General features: G+C 36.0%; 1 long non-coding RNA gene across 1 annotated transcript; it reads right to left on the reverse strand.

The window, feature by feature from the left end:
- Window positions 1-1,249: 1,249 nt before the first annotated feature.
- On the reverse strand, window positions 1,250-4,166 carry LOC148781775 (uncharacterized). Its single transcript, XR_016058528.1, has 2 exons — window positions 4,085-4,166; window positions 1,250-1,895 (listed from the first exon to the last, which is right to left on the reverse strand). It is a non-coding gene; the product is annotated as an uncharacterized LOC148781775 (long non-coding RNA).
- Window positions 4,167-9,299: the final 5,133 nt, after the last annotated feature.

Consider the following 9,299-nt stretch of genomic DNA (forward strand, 5'->3'; position numbering starts at 1 on the left):
GAAGGGTGAATTTAGTTATGGAAGTGTTTCTATAAGCCCTAGGTTTTATGAAAGAAAAGTAAAGCTTCAACTCGAATCATCGTCAAAGCACTTTGGGCATAAGAAATCTCTATGATAGCTCTAAAATTAATTTTCAATACGGACTATAAAATTTAAAACTCACATATCTAATGGATCCGTGAACACTTATTCTTAAAGCAAAATGAACGGTCTAGATAATGTATTACAATATATACCATTTTTAAGACTTGAAATCATAAAATAGATATAATTTACTTTTTTTAATATATTTATTAAGAAGGTTCACGAGTGAAATGAAATTAAAAAAGCAATACTCTTTTCCAGTGTGGTTCAATCATCTAATTAGTACTTTTTCAAGAATCTTTATAAAAAGTATCAACAGTTTAAAAATTACGGATCCAAATTGCCGTTAGATCAAGGATGATAGGAGGTTGATTACACTTTAAGGAACGCCCAATCAATCAATTCTCTTATTTTTTAAATTATTTTATTTTCTAATATATTTAATGGACCATCCAACTGGAAAATCAGCCGAACCAATCAATATGGAATCAAACTGTTGGGAAAGATCCAATTTTAATGATTTTATTTATAAGAAAAGGTGAATTTAATTATGGAAGCGTTTATATAAGCCCTAGGTTTTACAAAAGGAAAGTAAAGCTTCAACTCGAATCCTCTTTTAGAAAGCACTTTGGGCATCAGAAATCTCTATAAAGGCTCTAAAATTAATTTTCAATACAGGCTATAAAATTTAAAAGCTCATATATATAGCGCATCCGTCAACACTTATTCTTAAGGCGAAATGGACGCTCTACAATGTGTTACAATATATATTATTTTTAAGGCTTGAAATCCTATTTTTTTTCATAACCATAATTATCAAGTTGAGATAATCGATTTGAAGATTTTTCGACACCAAAACTATAATTTCACTAAGTTTTCATGTGAGATTTTATTTCTGTTGATAGAGCTGCGGCCCTATCAAACAATTTCCCTTTACAAAGGGGTGGGGGCGTGAAGATGCTCTCCAAAGTGAACGCGTATGTTTCACGTCAATGTGGATGGAGATGAATAGACAAATCCCATGTCACCCTGATTCCCTCTGTCCTTTGGGCAGGTAGTGGCGCGGATAACCTACATTTTTTATTTTTATTTTGACGAGATTATAGTTACTTCTTTAATAATTCAAAAGTGTTACAAATGTAGATAGAAATCAAAGAAAAAGTTCTTCCAAAATCAACATTTCATGCATTTGAACCTATTTAGTTGCAAGATCATCCGCAATCGCATTAGCCTCCATGTATACATGCTTGAAGGAAAGTGTCAATTGGCAGCTAATGTCACCAATTAATAATATCAATAAAATCCCGTTCTTCAACAATGCACTGGCAGGTCCTAAATCGTTGAAGGATAATACGCATACCTCACAGCAGTGTCTCCATCTCCACACTATTTGCAGTTGCCACCCCACATGGACCTCCATAACTCAAAAGTATTTTTCCATTTGAATTCCTGATAACCCCATCATAACTAGCTGCACCTAGATTTCCATGTGAACTACTATCAAAGTTTCACTTTATGGTTCCATACAGCGGTGGACACCATACATTTTTTGGTTGAACCTTAATCATCCTTTGGCTTATTAAACTTGCAAGATTTACTGAAACATCAACTTCAGATATCCCAAAACCCTCCTTTGTGATAGAAAACCAGCTCCAAATGTTATGAATAATCATTCTCTTCACCGCACCCAACTCAACCATTCTACCTTCAAAAGCTCTATCATTTCTTTTATTCCATATCTCCCATAAAACCACAGCTTTAGCAATCTGCCAAATCATTTTACCAATTCCAACTAAACATATATCGTCCCACTGCTCCAAAATATTAACATCATAATTAGGAACAACCATTGATATCCCCAACATTTGAAATATCTAACATCAAATATTACAAGAAAAAGAGCAACATAAAAAAAAGGTCGTCACCACATTTTGCATCCTCTTTACAAAGAATAAACACATTAACCATAGTTCTACCCCTTAGAGATTTTCCACAGTTAAAGTCTTGCCTTAAATAAAATCCACAAGAATTCACGAAATTTCAGCGGTATTGGCCATCTCCAAACTTTATACAAGGATACACAATTCCACCTCAACCTATCATAAAATAAAAGATCACATGTTTATAATTTGACCATCATTCTCAACTTCCCACACCAAATCATCAGCCATTGACTGCGAACTACTAAATATCTGGTAACCAATTTTTAGAGATCTGAATTTTCCACTATATTCCTCTCCCCCCCCCCCCCCCCCCCTCCACCTTCTACCATATCCACCACTTCAGCCGCTTTACAACTTGATAACTCAAATAGCTCTGGAAATTGAAATTTTAAAGCATTAGTACCCAGCCACCTATTATGTTAGAAAAGTATAGAATTCTCATTACCCAATATCCATCTAAGGCTTCCTAAAACCAAAGTTCTAGTGCCAACAATACCGTTCCACATGGGAGATTGATCGTTAGCTCTTCTACCTCTAGAAACCATTTGAGCAATAGGATCAACACCATATTTAGTGACCAATACCTCACACCGTAGCTGATCAAAACCATATTTTGCTAACAGTGCCTGGTTGACTAACTTCACTCTCCTAATACCCATGCCCCCATCCTTTTTTGGAGTACACACTCTATCTCAATTAACCAAATAGTATTTTCGACCATCTCCATAAGACCCCCAAAGAAAATTCCTCATCAATTTTTCCAAATGCTTACTTACTGATGTCGGCATTACCAACAAGTACATCATATATATATATATATATATATATATATATATATATATATATATATATATATATATATATATATATATATATATATATATATATATATATATATATATATATATAGAGAGAGAGAGAGAGAGAGAGAGATCCAATGCAACAGTTGTATCAAAGTATAATGTAACAACACTTCTAGAAATCGCAATAGGGAAATTTTTTTGTTGGTTAACAAATTCTCTCAAGGCCCTCAAAAAAAGCCAAACATGCTTCACAATAATTGTATGATCGTGCCTATGATTGGAGCTTATGATCTTGCCTAGGATTGGAGCTTCATGGAACTCTATGAATTACATTAGCACTTTCATATCAAACCAGGGTTTGAAAACCCGGATCGACCATGTGAACCAACTAGTTTGGATCTATGAATTGTTAGCTTTTGGATAGTGGTGATGGTTGTTGCACGATGGAAAACTTAACAGACTGTCGATAGCTGGAACGCACATTCAATAGCTTGAACTCACAGTCGATAGCTTCAACTCACAACTGATAGCTTGAACTCATGACTGATAGCTTAAACTCACAGTCGATAGCTTGAACCCACGATCGATAGCTTGAACTCACGGTTGATAGCTTGAACTCACGATCGATATCTTGAACTCACGATTGATAGCTTGAACTTACGATCGATAGATCTGACTACCCTCTCATAAGTGGAACTTATACTTGATAAGCCTAGTACTAACTCTCATCCTAGGAAAAATTCAGCAGCACCTCCCCTAGACCGAGATAAAGCTTGGATTGCATCAGAACGTCCTAGTACCAGTCGGACTCCAATAAGAGTCGGAATCTGGATTTGAAGCTTATATCTAGAAAAATGAAACACTCCTAGTGCCAATCGGATTCCTGTTGGAGTAGGAATCTGGATTCGGAGGTTATATCAGGAAAACTAAAACACTCTTAGTACCAGTCGGACTCCAGTAGGAGTCGGAATCTGGATTAGGAGGTTATATAATGGGGCAACAAAGATCAGGATCTGGAAACACGAAAGGAGCTGGCTTTGTTCGAAGTGTTAATCACCCCCTACTTGATACAAAAACGAGATGCAATAGGGTATCTGGTGAGCACACTAACAAGATATAACCATATCATAAACAATAAGAGTTTTTGAGTTGCATGCTCAAAAAACTCTTTACAAACACAACAATTAAACTGATCTTACTTATAGGAAAATGAAACATCAAGAAGAATTTGAGTTCATTTTTCATGGAAAATACCTCAAATCCCTCTTCAAAATGTTGCTTGAAATTGTCATTAATCTCACTCGCTTCACTCTCCCAAATTCATACATCTCCATCTGCTTTCTCTCTCTTGCCTAAGGTTTATATAGTAGATAAATAATATAATATAGGGAGGGTAGAGAAGTTGCAACAAGAAAGAGAAAGAGAGAGAGAGAGTGCATGGAGAACGTGTAATGTCAAGTATATGGACACTTGTCCCCCCATGAGGGCAAAGAGGTGAGGTCATCATGAGCAAACAACAATTAAAAAACAAAAAAACAATATAAAAAGGTGGGAGGAAAAGTGGTGGTCCATGCATACCAAAAGAGCATGATGAACCATCACCAATATTAACATTGAAAAGGATTTTGAAACTCCAAAATTTTTAAATAAAATTTAACAATCCCCCACGAGTTTCAAAAACCTACCAGGCGGGAAGAAAAGAAGTAAGATCAGGAAAGGAAATGCATAAGTGAAGGTGTCATTCAGTCTTGAACCTCTACATAGGGTTATACAAAACACTTATCAGGAAAGTATGTGGACGAACCTTGAACTATGTCCATAAAAGATAAGCCTCCCATATACCACATATTCCCTTTCAAAGGCTGTGATTTTCAAAAAGGCTTACGCGTTAAAGGCCCTGCGCTCTACTTGTTTTTCATGAGCACTCTAGAGAATGCCCCAGTTCCCATAGGAAGCGGCCTCCACTTCCACACTCATATAGGTGAGTCCATGGAAGATGTTTTGCAGTGTAACATCCCAGCCTAGGCCTTACATCATCTAAGCAAATGGAATCATTAAGAGCCGTGCTCAACCTCTCTACTCATTGCAATAAATGTACCACATAGCTAGGGATAGGGTAGAAATTTATAAATTTTCATAATATAAAATTTTTGTGGTACTCACAACTATCAGACATCACACAAGCGACTTGCTTTCCCCTTGAACCTTGGACTTGGGGTATCTTTATCCTAGGTAGGGTTCCCATCGCCCTGTGGCATAAATTCATTTGGGCTCAATCCCATCTCTCTAGCTTTCTTTAAGACTTGGTGCCTTGCAAGGTTTTTCTCAAAAATTCTACCAAGTGCTAGATATCGCTGATATGGAGTACAACTATGACTTCATTTCAAGCTTAAGTCTCAACTGACTGTGCCTCAAGCGAATATAACTGGATTTCTCGAAGTAAATCCCTAACCATTCACTTGGTATACAAAACTTCACAGTCACACCGTATGAGACTGCAGGCCTAGGACTTGAACATGTGGTACGTCTACTAACAAGTTCCGTAGCCATTTAGCCTTCACACAATGGAATCCAAGGCAATTTTCTCCAATCATTTGGAGATACAAATCTACCTCCTGGAATCCTAAAAGTGCCCACCCCCCCCCCCCCCCCCCCCCCTCCCCCCCACACCATAAGTGGAGATGCATTAGAAAGTCAAAGATTCAAAAGAATCTTGAAAGCATCATTGTACTTATAGATACAGTAGAACACCCGCATTATGAAGGTCATAGTCTATGGTTCCTTTGAGATATCTCAGTACCCTATGGACTACATTCTCATGCTTATATCTACTTAGTTTACCGACAACAAAGGCTATATCTGGTCTAGTATATGTCATTGCATGCATTATACATCCAATGACTCTAGCATAGTGCAATTGGGAAACAAGGCCTTCATGGTTCTTTTTTAGTTTAATATGAGCATCATAAAGGGTTGAAACTATAGGTGGTATAAGACCAAGGGGCTAGGTCCATAACTTAAAAAAAATTCCATTCTATTAAAACATAAGGCTTTAAATACATGAAGAACTCAATACAAAACTGTGATATATAAATTCCAGCCTTCAAAATTGGTCTGTACCAACCTTAATAAATAAAATTATAACTCTAATAGGTCACTTAGTTATCCCTTTCTCAAAATACAATCAAGTTCAATGCAATGTCCAAATACTCAAATGTACATCTCTACAACATATTACAAAACTTATGCTCAAATTCATCAATCTATAAAAATTACATAAACATCTCTTCTTTAATATTCATTCTCATCATATGCCACATTGTCTCATACACATCATATAGTTACTCATAACAATCAAATGAGGTTTCCACTTGCATGAACAATAGAGTATAACATTATAACTCATATCACAAGATTTTAAGAACAATCTCAATATTCACAAAACATACTCAGTTCTATCTTTTATTAATCACTTAATAACAGTAAATATATCAAATTAACATGCAAATGATCATGGGGGAAGTCATGGTTCGAACCCCTTGTGTCCAGCCAACAATTGGGGCTTTTGAAGACTTAATTTTATCTCAAAGATGAGTGCAAGAGTGGTTTTATAATCTCAAGCTGATCAATTCAAATGGGAAGCTTGATATACTTTAAAATAACTAATAAGGCCCAATGAGAGATTAAAATGATGGATATCAGTTTGCGAAAGAGAATAAGAGAGATTGTACTCAAAACGAGCCAAATATGAACAAACTACTCCATATGGTCCACCAAAGTTTTTCTCAACGTAAAAAGACGAACTCTAACTCAACAAATGGACTTTTAAAATGAATATTAATTCTCTGAACTTGAATATTAATAAAAATACACTCAAGAAAAATTGGATGGAAATGATCTATGAGAAACTACACATGACTTATAAAGTAATCAAGGTATTGAACTCATGATTAAAGTTAAGGGAGACACCTCATGTCTCTAACTTAAAGATCATTCAAAAGCAATGGAAAGGGGAAGTTAAACTTCTGTACACATGAATTTACAACAAATTTAGATCATGAGGAAGTGAATTTACAACAAATACATATGATGGACTTGACCTTGTGGAAGGAAGGGGCTCCATAAAAGATCATCTTCTAACCAAGAACATGAACCCAAGGGGACTGAACGTGGAGGCTTAGTTTTGATCTCTTTTCTCTATCGTTTATTTGTAAAAAGTGTTATCTTACGGTTTGAATTTGAGCCTTAAATGTATTTATATGAAGTATATAAGTTATGAGTTGATCATAACCCTTGATGCACTTCATCAATGGCACATGAGAGGCTAATTATCCTAGTCGCTCATCCACATCCAACCACTAGGATGAAGGGATAAGATTTAAGCATATTATCACCTCATAAACCATAAATCAAAACCACATTACCCTTTTGTCATTGTTCCAATATATTAATTTCAATCAAATCCAAAAGGGTTTTATATAAAGACCCTTGAGTTTTTAATAAATCTATATGTAAAGAATGGTCAAGGGTAATAACATTTTGGTAAAAAGTGTCAATCACATGGGTAGGTTATGACACCACCAATAGAATTTACTCAACTCACACCCTTCACATGCACCTTACAGAATTCACATGGGTCATAACAATGGGGCACCTCCACATGAAATGTTGACATGGCATGTCCCATATAGAAAACAATATTTTAAAAATACTATTTTATTTGAATAAGTACTTTGGCTCTACACAAGCCATGTAACAAAAAATCAACATTAAGTCATAATTATAATTAATAATATAACATAAGGTTTGAAATAAATAATAAGTGATCAAGAGCCATAAGGTCTCCCATGCATGAAAATTTACTCCCAAACAAGGGGGGCCCAATGTTAGGGGTCCATGGTGCCACGTGGCCATCCTATGACCACTCAGGTGCCACGTGGCATCCACATGGACGTCCTTACATAAGCCCGAATAATTTTGAAAATCACATTTTGTTTATGATTTAAAAAATAAAAAAAAATTCTCAAAAAATTCAATAAATATTTAAATCATATTTTAACATCATTTCTCATTACAAGTTATGTGAGATCTCGAGTCTTTGATTCTAGGTATTAAAGTACTCAATTTGGCTAGTCTTGAATGATGTTTCGCGGTGTCTCAAGTTGACCCAACAGACCTGTGCTCCACAGTCTATAACAGAGACACATAATAGGTCACATCATAGTAACTGAGCCAGGGCTTCCCACATCTATCTTCTCAATGGATTACAGGTGTACCCTTGTGGGACATATTACTACTCTATTATAGGGTCCTCTCAAAGAGCATATGCATTATCTCTTCTAAGTCGAATAAAACTATAAAAGAGTGGTTTCCCCATACGATTGTAGGTGTACATTCCATGAAACGAACTCGTGTCAGAATACGGGCTCAAGTCCCATGAACCGATCAGTCCATATAAGGCGAAATACTCTATTAAACACTCGGGTTCTATTACTCTCTATTGGATTCTCCAAGCCCTGGCTTATCACATCAACTATGAGGCATTCTAATCAATATATTCTTGACTGGGAAGTGGCTCACACCTCCTTGAGAGATTACTCTCTCTAAAATACGAGCTCTTAATGCCTCATAAAACTCGGGGTAATATGAATCTCGGCCCCAGTACACCAAGCATCCAAATTTAGTTTCTCTACCGAGTGGAAGATTCTTTGCTTCAAGGCCTTGAAAAGCCACATAGCCAACAGAAACTGGCTTGGAATCAATGTGATCAAATCTTTTGAGCACTTTCTCTATAGAATGGGTCTAGGTTAAAACATACCTAGTCAGTAATCTCACTATTTTATTCCAAGTATCACATAAGCTAGCCATATGTCTTTCATATTAAATTCAAAAGACATTAACTTCTTTGTGTCTTTAATGCATGCAGTATTGCTGCCTAGTATGAGCATCATCTACATACAAGCAAATTATAACTACTGCACAATCATAAAATCTAGCGTAAACACATTTATCAGAATCACTGATTTGAAATATGTGTGACGTAATAATTCTAGTCAATTTTTTATGTCATTGCTTGGGTGCTTGTTTCAAACCATATATGGATTTTACGAGTTTTCAAACTTTGTGCTCTTGTCCCTTAAGGACAAATCCCTCTGGTTACTCAACATAAATTTTTTCATCTAGTTCACCAATTTTATGTTTGCAATGTTGAGATTCATAGTCATTATCCCGCTCATCAATAAATATGTGTTAAAAAAATTATGCATCTCTGGACTCTATGATTACATTTGACTCCAAGTCCATAAACCTATAGCCTTTGTTATAATCAACATGGCCCACAAAAATACAGTTTATAAATGTAGGTCTAAGTTTAGGCTTCTTAAGGTCAGGGAGTGTCACGACCCCGCCCCCTGGCTCCTACCGTACCTTACTAGAGGGCGACATAGTGCGGGATCACAACCGGAGGTCG

The sequence above is a fragment of the Amborella trichopoda genome, chromosome 6 (genome assembly GCF_054954075.1).
Source record: "Amborella trichopoda isolate Santa Cruz 75 chromosome 6, AtrichopodaSantaCruz75HAP2 v2.0, whole genome shotgun sequence".
Lineage (NCBI taxonomy): Eukaryota > Viridiplantae > Streptophyta > Magnoliopsida > Amborellales > Amborellaceae > Amborella > Amborella trichopoda.